Raw genomic sequence first — 18,148 nt, 5'->3', positions numbered from 1 at the left:
ACGCTCCATGGCCTGTAGCCATTCATTCACAACGTCCTAGGTGAAGTACTTTATTGTGATGTATCTTGTCAGGTTGTTTCATTCACATCATACAGTGTTACATCATCTAATGTGATTTGACAGATGCAGCTTGACATAACATGACATGAAACATGTCACAGAATAAATTTAAAAAGCAGTTGCTGGAAGGTAAAATCTCATAGGTTTTTTTGTGCAAGGAAAAAGAATTTCACACGTATGTTAGAATGGATTGTTCAGATTGCATGCACACACAAAATTATCAGGTGCACGCAGACAACAAATTAAAGAGACACTGTTACTCTGGTAAATTCTTATTTGAAATAGAGGGGCTAGCTCAGTCATCTGAACCGGCAGGCCATTTTCTCCATGGTATTGCATGGAGAAACCATGCAGAATTTTGGAAAGGGAGGGAATATGCAGGAGAAATGCTACTCACAGTAAATTTGAGAATCATGGGTCTTGGATATTCATAATTTATCACTGACCCTCTGCATGTTTAGGTCCAAGTTGGATTTACTCAAATAAGTGTACATGGGGCAACTATTTAAACTGGAAAAAAGCCATGCATTTGTTAAAGATTTATTGGAGAATTTTTTTAATAATAACTAAGAGAAGGTCACTCACAAAGGACAATCTCCCCACTTCTCTCGCACAAACACATTAATTTTTTAAGTAGCTGTCTAAAAATGCTCAGCCGCATTGCTTCAGAAGTGGAACACTCATATAGCACCTAGCTCTCCAAGAGAAATGGACTCATCAGACTTGGCTCTCTAGAGCCTTGGTCAAACAGCATGCCTTGCTGTTTGGTTTCCTTATGCATCATATATTAATCTTGACGTCTTTCTAGCACACACATCAGGCCATCAATCTCCTTGGAAAGACACATTTGACTAAATACATTTTCTGTCCTTATAGTTTCAACTTATATGATGACCTTCATTTCCTTCGATTATGCTGTATATTTTTTCTGTCACAACGGGACATGATCTCTTTGTTAATTTATGTTGATCCGCTGTTTTCTTCTGCATACATTTTATCTTCATATCCTGTTGGAAAAGTCAGTAAAAAATAACTCCCACCCTCAGGCCAGCTGCTTCAGAACAGTGGTCCAACTTATTATATATCCAAAACAAATAGGGAATCTTTACTAGTTATTGAGATGCAATCCTAAATCTGATTAACTCTTCTGGAAATTAGAGTTTATTGAGTTTTGTGAAAAATCCAACATGTGTCCGGATTCTGATTCATAATATCCTGAAAAATCTCCAGAAACAGGAAGTAGGTCATGTGAAGTGCCATCTGGATACATGTTGGAATATTGACAAGGCGACCAGTTTAGGAAGCCAAAATACACTGGGAAATATCATGCTATTTATTTGCAATAAGTGTTAATGAATCTAGGGAGATGAGATTCTAATTCTATACACACTTACCTACAAGTAAGCTGTATTGAATTCACTGGGACTTACATTGACACATGCTGAAATTGTATTTGGGCTTTATCCAATGTTAGACCTACTCAGAGTAGACACAATGAAAATAATGGGCATCAGTAACTTAGACCCATTAATTTCAATGACCCTACACTGAGAATAACTTATTTGAATAAAACCCTTTGTTTACCATGGCTTTTCCTGGCTACTGATGGCTACCTTTATAATATTTTCAGGATTTTTTTAATTAAGAATTTTACTGCATTTTAATGATTTCCATTTGTGTTATATTTTCTGATATTAGTGAATGCCAAAATGAGATGTCTGTATAACAAATGGCATATACATATTTTAATAAAACAGCACAAAAATAAATCTCGGTAGATACATATAAGATTGTGCTCCAAAGTGCCTCAGCTATTTTAGACATTCCAAAGAAAGTGAAAAAGTTTTACAACATGTTTCCAAAGACAGCATTCCAAACTGTGCTTTGACATTCAGTTTTTGACATTGTCTGTATTTTAACCCACACAAGTTTTTAGAAAGTATCATTCAGTGCTGAATTTTGAAATGCATTCTTTTCTGTTCTTTGCCAATTATTTTGTCAGTCATTATGTTCAGAGCTGCACATTAATTTGGGATGCAAATTGGAATTTTTTTGCAAACACACAGCCCATTTGGCAGTAAACTGCCCATATTCAGTTGATCTGGAGGTCCCAAGACCTTTGGAAATTGAAAGTGAAATAAAATAATTCATTGTATGCCATTGTCTTAGAGCAGAGGGAGCCAATGTGATCCCCACCAGATGTTCTTACACAATAATTCCCGTCAGCCCAAGCTAACATGGTCACTGTTAAGGAATGAGTAGAAGTGGAGTCCAAGAACATTGGGGGGGAGGGTGTCACATAGACTACGTGAGTTGGGTTTTCAGTGGTGACCCTGGAGTCTTCCGAAAACCTTGCTGTTAAAGAGCTGTCTTTGTCAAATATCACATTGCCTTTCTCTGGATCTGTCTTATGATGTCTAATGGCATTGTAGCCATGATCTCTGCTCCATGTGAGTTCTCTGTTGCTACATATTTTATGCTTATTTGAGGTTGGGGGTAGGGACGTGGGTGGCGCTGGGTCTAAACCACTGAGCCTAGGGCTTGCCAATCGGAAGGTCGGCAGTTCGAATCCCTGCAACGGGTTGAGCTCCTGTTGCTCGGACCCAGCTCCTGCCAACCTAGCAGTTCGAAAGCACGTCAAAGTGCAAGTAGATAAATAGGTACCACTCCGGTGGGAAGGTAAAGGCGTTTCCGTGCGCTGCTCTGGTTTCGCCAGAAGCGGCTTAGTCACGCTGGCCACATGACCCGGAAAAACTGTCTGCAGACAAACATCAGCTGCAACCCCAGAGTCGTCTGCGACTGGACGTAACTGTCAGGGGTCCCTTTACCCTTACCTTTTAGGCTGGGGGTGGGGTGGGGTAGTGAGCTTGAGTTTTTGCTTTTGTGATTTATTTTATTTTAATGTTTTAATTGCAAACTGCCCAGATAATTTGGTTGGATAGGTGGCATAAACTGATGCTGTTGATATTGACAGAATAATAATAACAGTAATAGGAGTAGTAACAATAACAGTAATTCAAAGAAGCCTGTTCATAAATTGGCATTGCTGTTCCATAGTGATCAGTTCATACCACTGCAATTCATACCCTTGACATTTACATTTATTGAGGGAGTCATCACCAAGGACACATCACCTACAGTGCCTTCCTCAAGAAAACCCCAGTAATTGCAGCCTAGGACTGAGTCCGCAGTCTTGATTTGATCATTAAGAAAAAAATGCAGACAATCTCACAGAAGCAAGAGGAGGGAGAGAGAAAAAGCATTAGCCTAGCTGAATTTTCTACACTGACTAAGCAGCTTTATCATTTCAAGGACAGAGAGGGAAAAAAGGACTTCAACTCTCCCTAAATGTAAATTACTGACACAATTGCAGCTACTTATGCCAACATAAAGTGGAATTTAACAGGGCCCTCTGGAGTTTTAAATCCTCTGAACGGTGAATGTAATGGGCAGTAGGCACTTTCTTTCAGGCAAATTGTCAGGATTAAAATGAGAAATTTGCAGGTAGGGAAATGGTCACCTTAGTGAGCTCATGAAAAATAAAAATTAATGATGAGTTTCTTGTTTATATCCGGTTCACAGATTATCAATAAAAAAAATTGGATCAGAAACCCTGCTTTCCACCTCCCTTATCATTGCCTAGAGAGCCTGTTTGTAACGTGGCAAACTCTGGGAAAGATTGTTTTTGACTGGAAGCAATAACCAGTTTTCAAGTTGAAGAAAAGTTCAGGCATTGTTTGGTTGTCTTGTGTATGGTACCTGTATATTTAAAGCGGGTGCTCTATTCCTTGCATTTTCTAAAGCAATAACAGCATTTTTTTATACTTAAAGGTAAAGGGACCCCTGACCATTAAGTCCAGTCGTGGACGACTCTGGGGTTGTGGCGCTCATCAATTTCACCCAATTTCAATCAGGGATAGTAAAGATTTTGCTCCAGGGTCCGTGGATAAGAGAAACAAAACAGCATTAAAGGTATCTTCAAAATCTGAATCTTACAACTCTCTTTGGGTTTTGCATGTGATGACATGAGTAATCATTTCTCCAAGGCTTTATTACAGAGGCTCTTATGACAGGGTAAGATTCCATGGAAAAATACATCATCTCCCAGAAAAAAACCCCTATGGTTTAACTAGTCATTATAATGGGAACACTAACCTTGATGGACTAATGGTTTGGTTTAAGGGAGCTTTCTGCATTCCAGGGGGGAATGTTTCTGGCTCATCCCACTCCCTGGTCTGAGACAGCAGTTTTCTACTTGCAAAGAGGGTTTTTAAAATGCAAAGAAATATTCAAAAATGTAATCTTCCAGCTGCAGTCTGTAGTCATACAGCTCATTCTATGACCGCAAGAACTCTACCATCTCTTTATCATGGTTCCTAAAGCATGCCTGTGCAACAGCAAATGGTCTTGCTAGAGCCAAGAAGATAATAGAGATAAGAGGAAATAACTATTTACCAATAGGATCTAAAGGGCTGTGTGCACAATGGGACAATTAGAGCTCCTGTTTCTACTGCAGCCTTCTCACATCCCCTGAAGAGCTCTTCCTAGAGACTGGGTAGTTGGAGAGATTCTTATAAGTGGAATTTAATGTGGGAAGTAAGTTGGTTATCTTATTTCCCCCATACTCTTAGACACACCTGACCATGGGGATGCCTCCTTACTAGCTGTGAGAAGGTTATTCAGTATACCTTGATCACAATAACAAACAGCCATGAAATACAAAAGATATTAAACACCAGAGAAAATGGCTTCCATTTGTTACAAGCGCAGTTCTACGAGCTCTCAAATGTAAACCATTGTCACTCTTCATGTACATGTCTGATTACTTCCATCCCTTAATGGTGTGGAAAGGCTAAAGAGATGTCCACCAGGGCAACACTAGGTTCCAAGGCAAGGGGTACTGAAACAGCTGAGAAGCTGTCTAAGATGGAGGTTGTGTGCAACAAGTGAATAGCTATAATTGCCCCTGCTGTCTCACCTCTTCCTCATACAGAGTATGAACCTTGCTACCTCCTGAGAAGGACTCGTGGATAGAATATTTAGTGCTTCATGAACAATGCTGCTACTTTCATTCTGATGCAGCGTCATCACTCTCTCTGCTCCTATGGTCCTGGAACTAATGGTAGAGGGATTGGAGCTAAGCTTTTGGGCCTCTATCACCAGGAGACAGCCTCAGGGCACAAACAAAGGCATATCCTTGGTCCTAGTGTCCTATTGCTGGTGGTAGAGTCTTCTACAGCCAAAGAGGAGGTCTCATCTGCTTTTGGATATAGGCATGGGCTGGTCCTGACCATATTGTTTTAACTTCCTAAAGGTAGAGAAGTGGGAAGGAGTCACAGGGAAACAGCTACTTCACAACTGTCTTAGCAATAGCCGGAAAATGTTTTAAATACTGTAGTCATATTCATATTCATATTCATATCCATCTTCATTTTCCTTTCTTTCTTTCTTTCTTTCTTTCTTTCTTTCTTTCTTTCTTTTTAAAAAAGACTATCCACTTCATAACTCCAGCAATCGCACACTTAAATAAAATATTTAGCCCAGTCTTCTATATACAATTGACACAATACATTCCTACCTTCCCAGTCATTCACTGAAAAAGGAAGCAACTGAGGTGTCTATTATAGAGAGGACAGATAAAATTTAACTTAACGAGGAAGAAATATCCATGCCACATGTTAAAGGAAAAGCAGCTGGAAGAATGAAATCTTAATCTAATTGATGCTTCAGAACAAAAAGAAAAGGAGACAGCAGTTGGCACAAGACTGTAGTAATCACCAGAGCATGAGCCTCAGACTCTCAGTACTCTCATTATGACCAAATCTAATCAGATGTATAATCTGTATGAGCTACAACTGTGCAGAATTTTATCTGAATACTTTTTTGTGTGTGATATTTCTTTTTCTCAGCTTCTGAGGCCCCTTTTGCACTTCTGTAAATATTCTTCAACATTTGTGATGGCCAACATTTTCCCCCACAATGGTGGTCCAGGGCATTGTGGAAGGTAGAAAATGGTGGCTAGCCTGCCAACAAAGTTGCAGTGACAGCAAAAATAGATAGATGGTGGGCAGGGGACAAAGGAGGTGTGCAGTCTGCTTTGACAATGTTAGTAAAATGGTTCCCCTGGATTCTCTGCTCACAAACAGGAAGGAGAATTTCAAGGTGTCATGTATGCACAACTCTAGTATGAACTAGATGTAGAGCCATACCCCAGTGCCACCCCATATGCATATGACCTCCATAGTCCATTTCCTGCTGCATGGATGTTGCCTGTGAACTCAGACCACTGAAACCTGTTATTCTCCTTGGAATTCCAGCATCAAGGTATCAATAAAGCAGACATGGAATGATGGGTTGGTTGGTAATTGAACCGTGCTGATGGGAACAAAAATTAGATATGTGGGAGGGAGTCTGTACATTGATAAAGGCCTTTGCTTATGACAACAATTCAGGAAAGGCCAAGGATTTGATAGTGTACTTCTCATATCTCCCTTTGCAAGCTTCCCTGATAAGAAAAACCCACACCCTAGGTTTTAGTTTTCTAGATGATTGAATGGTACAAACAGTGTCCCCATGGAAACATTTCAAGAGCACACACTGGGCTCATGGCCCATTGGCTCTTGTGTGGGAAAATGGCTTGTGAATGGTGCCTTGCATCACCTGGTTGATGGCTCACTGCTGAATGTGTGAAATGACTCCTTCAGGAGAAGGGAGAGACTATAGATCAATGGTAGGGCACCTTGTTTGCATGCAGAAAATCCCAGGGGCAGTCTCTGAAATCTTCCTTTTAAATAAAAAAGAATCAGGGTGCAGGTGATAGGAAAGACTTCTGTTCAAGACCTTGGAGAACTGCCAGTCAGAATAGATGTTATTGGGCAAGTTTGACCTGGTATAACAGCTTTATAGTTCCCCAAAGCACTGCATTTGTGGCAATATGAAAGTTCTGACAGACACTGCAGTCATAAAATGATGAAATGGTTCTTGTGAACCAGCCCTTCCTTACCTTTTTTTTATTTTAATAGATCATGTGTTCTTGTTGTAGCCAGTTTACAGAGATGCTTTATGATAAACCAACATATGGCAGGGATAACCAATGTGTCATTCTCCCAATGTTGGGGACCACAATTCCCATGACACCTGCTCATTGACTATGTTGGCTAGGACTGATGGGTGTTATGGTCCAAAACATCTGGATGATGCCACATTGGCTACTCCTGCAATACTGAGTCAACATGCAGGTTTGTCTACATATTCTAACTGGCTACATATTCTAACTGGCAGCAGGTTCTTGGATGTTAAGTGTCTTTTGCGGCACTTGCAACCTAATCCCTTTGGTGGAGAAGCTGGGGACTTTCTACATGCAAAACATGCATTCTAGACTGCTATTGAGCTAGGGCCCTTTCCATCAGCTTGATTGGTGATATTTATATATAGGTAGAGGACTGTGCAGAGCACACAATGATGATGATTGTTGTTGTTGTTTAGTCGTTCAGTCGTGTCCGACTCTTCGTGACCCCATGGACCAGAGCACGCCAGGCACTCCTGTCTTCCACTGCCTCCTGCAGTTTGGTCAAACTCATGCTGGTAGTTTCGAGAACACTGTCCAACCATCTTATCCTCTGTCGTCCCCTTCTCCTTATGCCCTCAATCTTTCCCAGCATCAGGGTCTTCTCCAGGGAGTCTTCTCTTCTCATGAGGTGGCCAAAGTATTGGAGCCTCAGCTTCAGGATCTGTCCTTCCAGTGAGCACTCAGGGCTGATTTCCTTCAGAATGGATAGGTTTGATCTTCTTGCAGTCCATGGGACTCTCAAGAGTCTCCTCCAGCACCATAATTCAAAAGCATCAATTCTTTGGCAATCAGCCTTCTTTATGGTCCAGCTCTCACTTCCATACATCACTACTGGGAAAACCATGTAGTACTGGGAAAACCATGTACTGGGAAAACCATGGATGATTATTAGAACTCCACAAAGCTTTGGAATGTGTCATTTTCAATAGAAACATAGGAAGCTTCAATATATCAAATCAAACCATCGTTCCATTTAGCTCAGTATTATCTACAAAGACTGACAGCAGCTCTCCAGAGTTTAAGGCAGAAGTGGTGGAGTTTGAACCTGAGACATTCTGCAGGCAATGCAGATGTTGTACCACTGAGGATGCACTGTCCTTTATGGAGTAACATCTGGGACATAAGATTGTGTCCAACAAAGTTAGAGCTAGCATTGGATACAACCAGATTATTGTTCCATCAAGCTACACTGGTTGGCAGTAGTTCTCCAGGCAGGGTTCTTTCACAGCCTTAACTGGAGATGCCAAGGACTGAACCTGGGACTTTTTGCATGTAAAATAAATGTTCTCCCTCTGGGCTACTGCATCACCTTAAAAATCCAATGAGAATCCATTACAAAGCCACTCTCTAAGACAGGCAGACATGGAGGTAAAGATTGTGCAGGAAGCAATGGGATAGACATCCAAGTGTACATTTGAGGACTAGCGTGTAAATGAGGGATTTACAACAGCAGCCCCCAGACAAATTGCTGTATCATGGCTAGTTTAGCATTCTTATTATATATAAGCCAGAGAGTGTATAACAGCATGCTAAAGAAAGGCACACTGTATGTAAGTATGGCAAGAATTTGAAACAGTACACATATTTTACTTTTCTGTAAAATCCTCCAAGCCCTGCTAAAACTGAAGGGCACTTGAATTTTCCCCAAGCTGTAATTGTATCCAAGTTGCATTGGGTGGTTACACACTACAGTATGTCAGTCAAAAAATTGGTTTTTATTCCCTCTTCCAAAATTTACATGTAAAGCCTAAGAACAAAAGTAATATGCTAATATGAAATATCTGTAGATTAGTCACGGATGCTACTATTTTTTTTTTAAAAGATATTTATTACAAATCTCCAAATGGAGCACTCTCTCTCACCCCCAGTTCATTGTGCAAAAACTAATCTTAAACTTTCAAATATATTACTTGACATTTTATAGCCACCAGAGCAGAATAGCAATTTTTTAAATGTTAGTGGAAATTGGATAAGAAACCACATCTCAAAGGAGAATCACTAGAGTATGGAATACAGCTATTAATTTATTTTCCATTACCACCTGGAATCTCTTTCTACTCTTCACATCCATCTATCATCTGTTCTGCTTAGTCTATACCCATAAAAATAATTTTGTGATTATAGGAGGGAAAGATACTGTCAGATGATTTATGGGTGATCAGTAATCTAAAAGTAACACTGCAAATTAAGCTTCTCAAATAAGCACTTAATTTAGATGTAAGAAGACATTTATTGTACAGTATGTTAATTAAACAACAATTCATGGATAAAGAGCAGCTGATTAGGTTACACAGATACCAGAACAGCTTAGACACTCTCTTTCTCTTTTTAATTTTAGATGCTACAGTAAATGATCCTCCAAGCTCATCCATATTAACCTTTGTACAGTTATTCACAACTGCATTCTATCTCCTCCCCAAAGTTTTACAGCTAATCTTGTTTTGTCCAGAACTTGATACTTGTTATAATGGAAGGAAAGAAAACCATTTTTTTAAGAAAAAAGAAAGAAAAAGGGAGGGAGATGTCAATAAACAAAAATCCAGTTCACAGACTTTACTGAACCAGCACTATTCTGACATAGTGGAGGAGCAAGCATGCCCCCTCCACCAAAGATATAAATAATGACACCTGTGAGATATAAATAACAGTGCTTGGTTTTACATTAATGCACAAGTGGGAAAGGGCTGTAGCTGAGTGGTGGAGAGCATTTGCTTTGCATGCAGAAAGTCCCAGGTTCAATCCCCAGTATCTCCAGGTAGGCCTGGGGAAAAACCCCTGCCTGAAACCCTGCCAGGCTGTGTCGGAAATACAGAACTTGGTGGGGACCAATGGTCTGATTTGGTGTAAGGCAGGCATGTCCAACAGGTAGATCGTGATCTACCAGTAGGTCACTGGATGTCTGTGGTAGATCACTGGCAGATCAGTGGCTCCCCCCAAAGAAGCTGGACAACTTAGGCTCCCCTAAGAAAAGCTCAACATTTTGGCCCTTCACCCCCCAAAAGCAGGCATTCCCTCCTCCCTAAAAGAAGCTCAACAAGTTTGACCTGAACCCCCAAAAAGGGGGTAGATAACTGCCAGTCTTTGTGAGTAGATCACAGTCTCTTGGGAGTTGGCTACTGTGGCGTTTGCCTCCTAGGTGGGTCATAAGGAAAGGGTTAAATGAGTGTGACGTGATTGGCCAGTGGAAACTGATAGGAGTTAGAGTGAGAGTAGGAGTTGTGTGGAAGTCAGTTGAGAGTTGGGAGTTGGAGAAGAAAGAGGGAGGATATAAGTCTGTGGGTTGGTCGAGTTGTGTGGTGAGAGTGAGGGGAACTGTTAGGTAGAGTCAGATAGATAGTTAGGATAATCAGTTTGAAGTTGTTAGGAACATATAGGTCAGTAAATAAACTAAGACTAAGAAACTGCCAAGAAAAAAATAACTGAAACCATAAGCTTGTTCATGCCTATAAAATAAACTTGATTATTTGTTAATATTAACAACTGTCTGGACTCTGTGTGTACCCGAGAGAAACGGGTTGGTGGCAGCAAAGAGGCAATCACAGTGGTAGCACAGGGATCAATAGACCGTCAAACGTCCGGGGACCCTGTGTGATCGCCACAGCTACCCTTGGTGTAAGGCATGTAGTTATGTTCACCCGATCGGTATACATCCTTATAGAATTCACGTGGACTAGGTGTGCTCATGATGGAGATGTGCAAATTATTTGTACAAATCCCAAGTAACTGGCTGCGATGGGTGCTGCAGAGGGATCTACAAAGCACTTTATTATGTGCCTCAGCAATCTAGGCATCAAATAAAAAATGCTGCAGACAAATATTTATGAGAAGGAAAACTATGTTTCTAAGCTTTACTGCTAATGCCATGATGCGGGGGGGGGGGGGAGGAGAAGCTTTGCGAAATGGAAACTTACACCTCTAGCTTAAGGAAAACATCAGGTTCGGGGGGGGGGGGGGGACTTCCAACTCACCTGCAAGGTCTAGTATGTAATCAGAGGAAATGATTTTATCAGCACTCTCCTATTCCAGTGCTTTGGAGGAAGGATCAGCTTTTCAAGAGCGAATCATTTATTTGTCTCCTCTAAGCTTAAGGAAGATGCCAGGTTTCAGAGGGAAGTGGTGGAAGGAGAATTGTGCTGTGACTGACATGCCAAGCTTGTAACTGCATAGCACAAATGCCTCTGGACCTATTTATTTGCCATTTTTCAGGTTTCTTACACAGGGGCTTCTCTCGTGTGCACCTGCAGTTTTTAACCAATTGTCCGTAAAATACCAAGGGAGGGTAATAAATTCCTTTAAAAAAAAAAAAAAAAGGCACCCTGAAAATATAAAGGCTGCACTTGCAGGAAAACCACTGCAGCCATCCTGCTGAAATTTGGCAGGATTTAGGTGCTGAGGAGGGATGACCTTGCCTGCAGATTTCATCCAATTCCACCCAAAACAATATTCAGATATACCAAGCTTATTTGTGGCTATTTATCTATCATTTGCTTCAGAAGAATAGGTTGCAAGTAAAAATAGCAGTAAAGCATGCAAATTTCATGAAGAAGGTCCCAGATACAAATTTCCTGAATTTGTATTTGAAGGATCTCTGGTGGAAGCATTCCCTTGGAATCCTATAGAAGTATTGTCACTCATGATAAACAATGCTGGGGCAGATAGCCATTAGCTTGGCAGTATCTAAGACAGCTGTTATCCACTCTCCACAGTATTTCCCAGGCTTGGTAACAGCATACTTAGCTCCTGGGCTAAGATCAGAGTGCTCATTTGAGTAGATAAAGCCCTATGCAGCTTGGGACCAGAATACCTGAAAGATCCTCTCACTTCTTATAGACCCAATGAATCACTGCACATAATTCCAGCCAGCCAATCACGCACCCCTCTAGCAGGTCATCCCATTCCTTTCCAGCCCACCCCTTGAGAATGACAATCTACACCCTATGGATGAGCAACATTCCATAGGTCTATTGGAGAGGAGAAAAAACTTGTTTTATACTTCTACTGGTCTCAAGGTTTTTTCAAGCATGCTGACACTTCCCTCATTTTTTGGTTGCAATCCCATTGACACTCATTACCTGTTGGAAGGAATAAGATATTTGTGTGTGTGTGTGCACGCACACACACAAGTATGCTTTAAAAAAAGCTACTTATAATGCAACAAGATAACAACAAGCAAAGTACATGGCAAAATTTATATGCATCTCAAACTAGAACAAGATTTGCCCTTTGGGAAATTTCATCTATCTTTAAAGATTGCTTCTATTGCATGCCTTTAAATAAATAAAGAAAGCTAAAGAATATTTTTGGGAGGAGGAAGCTATATTGTACATATTCTGGAGTTGTTTATTGGCTTTCTGCAGTGGATGCAAAAAAAGAAGCTCTTTGAAGACATAAAACACACCAAGTGCTCACACTCATTCCTGTCTTTTTAATGAACTTGGTTATGTTGTAAAATTATACCCAGGCAAATAAAATGTGATATATATTTTTAAGAGAAAATAGAGGGAATTTGAGTTTCTCCAGTTGCAATTTCACAATTAGCATAATTTATCCACAGGATGGCACTGTAGGGTTTTGCTATCACTGTGTCTACAAGGAGTGTGTGAGAGGAAACAACAAGCTAGAATAAAGCTGCAATGAAAAGAAAAAGGAAGAAGCGTGCAAAGACACAACACACAGAGAGACTTCATGTGTAGAATGTATGTGTGGATAAGGAAAACCAGGGCACAGCCAGTGGCCCCATACTCAACCTCAGGTACACGATCAGCTCCACCTCCAATGTTTGCAGCTGCTCATGCACTGGAATCCTTTTGTGTAGGGTTGGGCTGAATGTGCTGATAAAAGGGAGTGGGGCTGATGGAACTCTGTCACTGCTGGTAGGCTGCCCCACCACAATTTTTAAAGACACTTTGATGCACATCCTAAATATGGCCAAATTGCCTCCATCTGCACACACCAGCATTTGCAACATCTCTCTCTCTCTTTTTTATAAGATATTTATTAAAGTTTCAAAAATAAAAAAAGAGTTACGATAGTAATAATAAGAAAGAATAAAAAAAGAAGTACAAAATACAAAAAAGTAAAAACAATTAAAAACAAATCAATCTTTCCATATCTTGTCTTTCACTCACTTGTTTCCCTGACCTCCTCACACCTCCCCTTTTTTGTATTCCAGTTCAGTAAGTTAATTCAGCAAATCCTTTCCCTCTTTGTTTTTATCTCAGACCTTTGTCTTAATATATAATAATTGTATATTCTCATCTGTTAACAGTCCATTTTTACATACTCCTTGTAGCATTACTACTAAAAACCCCTTAGCTTCATTCCAACATCATTCTAACATTCATTAATTTTACAGTATTTCTGTAGATAGTCTTTAAATTTCTTCCAATCTTCTTCCACCGACTCTTCTCCCTGGTCTCGGATTCTGCCAGTCATTTCCGCCAGTTCCATATAGTCCATCACCTTCATCTGCCATTCTTCCAGGGTGGGTAGATCTTGTGTCTTCCAGTACTTTGCAATAAGAATTCTTGCTGCTGTTGTGGCATACATAAAAAAAGTTCTATGCTTCTTTGGCACCAATTGGCCGACTATGCCCAGGAGAAAGGCCTCTGGTTTCTTCAGAAAGGTATATTTAAATACCTTTTTCATTTCATTATAGATCATCTCCCAGAAAGCCTTAATCCTTGGGCACGTCCACCAAAGGTGAAAGAATGTACCCTCAGTTTCTTTACATTTCCAACATTTATTATCGGGCAAATGATAAATTTTTGCAAGCTTGACTGGGGTCATGTACCACCTGTATATCATTTTCATAATATTCTCTCTTAAGGCATTACATGCCGTGAACTTCATACCTGTGGTCCATAACTGTTCCCAGTCAGCCATCATAATGTTATGTCCAACATCTTGTGCCCATTTAATCATAACAGATTTCACTGTTTCATCTTGAGTATTCCATTTCAACAGCGAGTTATACATTCTTGACAAATTCTTAACTTTAGGATCTAACAGTTCTGTTTCCAATTTTGATTTTTCCACCTGGAAGCCAATTTTCTTGTCCAGGTTGTATGCCTCCATTATTTGATAATAATGAAGCCAATCTCGCACTTTATTTTTTAGTTTTTCAAAGCTCTGCAATTTCAATTTATCTCCCTCTTGTTCCAGAATTTCCCAATATTTCGGCCATTTGGCCTCCATATTGAGCTTTTTCAGAGCTTTCACTTCCATCGGTGACAGCCACCTTGGAGTTTTATTTTCAAGTAGATCCTTATATCTTGTCCAGACATTAAACAATGCTTTCCTGACAATATGGTTTTTAAATGCTTTATGTGCTTTGACCTTATCATACCACAAATATGCATGCCACCCAAATACATTGTTAAAACCTTCTAAGTCCAAAATGTCTGTGTTTTCAAGAAGCAGCCATTCTCTCAGCCAACAAAATGCGGCTGATTCATAGTAAAGTTTAAGGTCTGGCAAGGCAAATCCACCTCTTTCTTTTGCATCCGTTAGTATTTTGAATTTTATTCTGGGCTTCTTGCCCTGCCAGACAAATCTGGAAATGTCTCTCTGCCACTTCTTGAAACAGTCCATTTTGTCCACAATTTGCAGTGTTTGAAACAAAAACAACATTCTTGGCAATACATTCATCTTTATCGCAGCGATACGGCCTAGCAGTGAAAGCTTCAAATTTGACCATATTTCTAAATCTTTTTTCACTTTCAGAATATGCAGTTGGGTAAATCTCCAGGACCGGATGGCTTAACTTCAAGATACTATAGATCTCTGAAAAGTTGGATAATACAACCACTAAAGGAAGTCTGTAATGAAATTTTGGAAGGGAAAAAAGCACCAGAGTCGTGGAAGGAGGCGTACATCACACTTATACCGAAAATTGAGTCTGAGAAGACACAGCTTAAAAATTACCGCCCCATATCTCTTCTTAATGTGGATTATAAAATTTTTGCAGATATTTTGGCTAAAAGATAAAAAAAAGTATTAGTGGAAGAGATACACAAAGATCAAGCAGGCTTCCTCCCGGGCAGACACTTGTCTGATAATACGAGAAACATAATTAACATTTTGGAGAAATTACAAGTGAACATTAATACCAAGGCAGTTTTGATATTTGTGGACACGGAGAAAGCTTTTGACAACATTTCCTGGAGTTTTATGAAGAGAAACCTACAGGGGATGGGGGTTGGTCAAGGTTTTGAAAACGGAATAAGTGCAATATATTCTGAACAAAAGGCTAAACTAATTGTTAACAATGTGGTGACGGAGGAATTTAAGATAGAGAAAGGGACACGACAAGGTTGCCCAATTTCCCCATTGCTTTTTGTATCGGTCCTAGAGGTACTTTTAAATATGATTAGAAGGGACCAATTGGTTAAGGGTATACAAGTCGGAGCTAAACAGTATAAACTGAAAGCATTTGCAGATGACTTAGTATTGACATTACAGGAGCCAGAATCTAGTACTAAAAGAGTAATAGAACTGATTCAAGAATTTGGTCAGGTTGCAGGATTTAAGTTGAATAAGTTAAAAACTAAGGTTTTAGAGAAAAATTTAACAGCGATTGAGAGAGAGAGGTTTCAGAAGGAGACAGGATTAACACTGGTTAAGAAAGTGAAATATTTGGGGGTTAACATGACTGCTAAAAATGTGAATTTATTTAAGGATAACTATGAAAAATGTTGGACTGAAGTGAAAAAAGTGAAAAAAAGTGAAAAAAGAGCATTTGCAACATCTCTTATTTTAATACTGATATAACTACTGCTCATATGAACAAGGGTGTCTACCAATTCCCACTCACTGAGCATCTTGGTTCAGTCAGAGGTTATTACACTCTTCAGAAATAGCAACCCAACTATTCTATATGTGGCCATTAAACTCAGGATGCAGGAAAGACTCAAAAGTCCCCAGATCTTCATTTCAAGCTATGAATTTAACAACTTAACACATCAGGCAAGTCCAGCTGTTGTTATCCCCAGGATCATCATGCTTGTTCATAGCCCGAAATTTCTTAGTTTTGCTGCCTACCAAAAGACAAAAAGTCTTTCTCTTTTTAGATGGCATATCGTCCTCTGTGAGCCAGCCATTTTTTTAAAAAAAACCTCACTGCAGACCTTTGGGGTAAACTACAGAATCTGCAAAGCATGAGACATCGCCAGAGATCAGTGACTTAATCTGATGACTGATAGCTTCCCTGCAGAAGACAAATGACTCTCCAAGATCACCTAGTGGGGATGCACTGATAGGCAACTAAGCTTGGGCATTAATCATCCTGCCCAATGAGTGCACATGTGTATATGTGAATGAGAGCTACATATTCCTCTTTGGCGCCAAATGACTCTTGTCCCAGTATCAGCCAGCCAGTTCTCTGGCACCGTGTAAGAGGTAGTGTTGGCAGCTGTTGAGTTGTCACAGGTGGCTCAATAACATGCAGGGCCCATTCTCATGATACACCTGCTAAATGGGGGGGGGGGGGGGTTGTTACCTTTCCATACACCAGTGATCCATGCTGCACACCCACTAGTAGGGATGTTCATTAAGCATTTAATGTTCAGCAACATGATTGTTATTTCCAGCTTGGTCATAGCGGGCTAAGTTTGAATGATGCTCTCCCTCACGGGCCAGGCTGGAGGAGCTTTGGAGACTCTGGCAGCATGCCCCTTCCAACTCCGGTTCGGCTGATGAACCACAGGATCCTGGTGCCATGAGAGCAAGAACTGCAGAACAGGCTGCTGTCCAAATATATCCTTGGTGAATTCTCTCGCTTTCATTTTATTTGACATTTTAGAAGCAGAGAGTTCTTACAGATGACTGGCCTGTGGCAGCTGGCTGCCAACATGAGCTGTTATTGAGTTATAACACACACACACACACACACACACACGTACAAATGTGTGAAAAATTGAAACAGCAATGGCTGTTGCAAGAGGAAAATGTGTGAAAAATTGAAATGACAAAAGCTTTGTGTTATCAGCCTCTCTCGCTGTCACAGACAAACTGGGAAGCTGCTAGCAGTCTTGAAGTCAAAGAGGGATGTAACAGCATGGCAAAGGGGCCCTCCGGTCACGAACTCTCTTGGATAAATCTTCAGGTATAAGTCTTGTCCAGTTTGTAAGAAGGGGGAAGGAGGGAATGTAGTAAAACGAATGAAGAAAGAGACAAACAAATATCAGCAAAATGAGGCCATAGCTGCTACACAGATTTAAACACAGCTACAACTAGGGATGTGAGAGGAATTTTGTTCAGTTCACATTTTAACCACCAAATTTGCACTTCCTGAAACAACGCACAAACCAAAACTACAGATCCAGTGATTCTTTGGAAAGGAACTCAAGACACCTACTTATGAAACTAATATTTGTAGTGTACCAATAACCTGAAAACAACAGTTATTATTGCTATTCAGAAGAACAATAACAACCTTGTGAATTCTTCAAGGTTAACAAATTTACCATATCAAAAAAGGTAATGTCTGCTATAGAGTCTGTTTACTCTTATTTTTTTTACCTAGTGTGTTAACTATGAAATTTTGTTCTTTTGTTTGTATTTAGAAGCTACACAAAATCCGAGGCCTTAAGATGTAGATCACTGGTTTGTGTATAAATATGCCACTAGGTGCCCTCAAGAAATTGGGGACTACAACTCCCATCAGTCCCAGCTGGCATTGATGGGAGTTGTAGCTGGCACTGATGGGATCTGTAGGGCACCAGGGACTATTTTCAGTTTAAATAGACATGTGGAAATATGGAAAGAAGACAGAACAAGTAAAGAAAATGGAGGGAAACTGATGCTAAATTAAAATATCAGGGAATTAAAGAAGGTATGAGAAAATAAATATATACTAAAGTACTTTTGAAGACCATTTGTCATTTAAATATCTGAAAGTACAGAGTTGCAAATGTAAGGTGCTGCCAGAGAAGTGCATTAGATAGGATGGGTGAACTGTGACCCCCTGACCTTGTTGCTAGACTGTAGTTTGTAGACTGCATCATCACTGACCACTGA

The 18,148-nt window shown here is 40.1% G+C and overlaps 1 long non-coding RNA gene across 1 annotated transcript in view; it reads left to right on the top strand.

Moving 5' to 3' along the window:
* The window catches only part of LOC308468377, a 28,106-nt gene extending 15,042 nt beyond the window's left edge, over positions 1-13,064 (top strand). The window contains exons 4-5 of the long non-coding RNA XR_013981613.1: positions 3,892-4,032; positions 12,684-13,064. This is a non-coding gene — a long non-coding RNA (uncharacterized lncRNA). The remainder of the gene's footprint in view (positions 1-3,891; positions 4,033-12,683) is intronic.
* The last annotated feature ends 5,084 nt before the right edge of the window (positions 13,065-18,148 follow it).

Source organism: Podarcis pityusensis (assembly GCF_964106645.2).
Source record: "Podarcis pityusensis genome assembly, chromosome: Z".
NCBI lineage: Eukaryota > Metazoa > Chordata > Lepidosauria > Squamata > Lacertidae > Podarcis > Podarcis pityusensis.
This window is presented reverse-complemented; position numbering and strand designations above follow the sequence as displayed.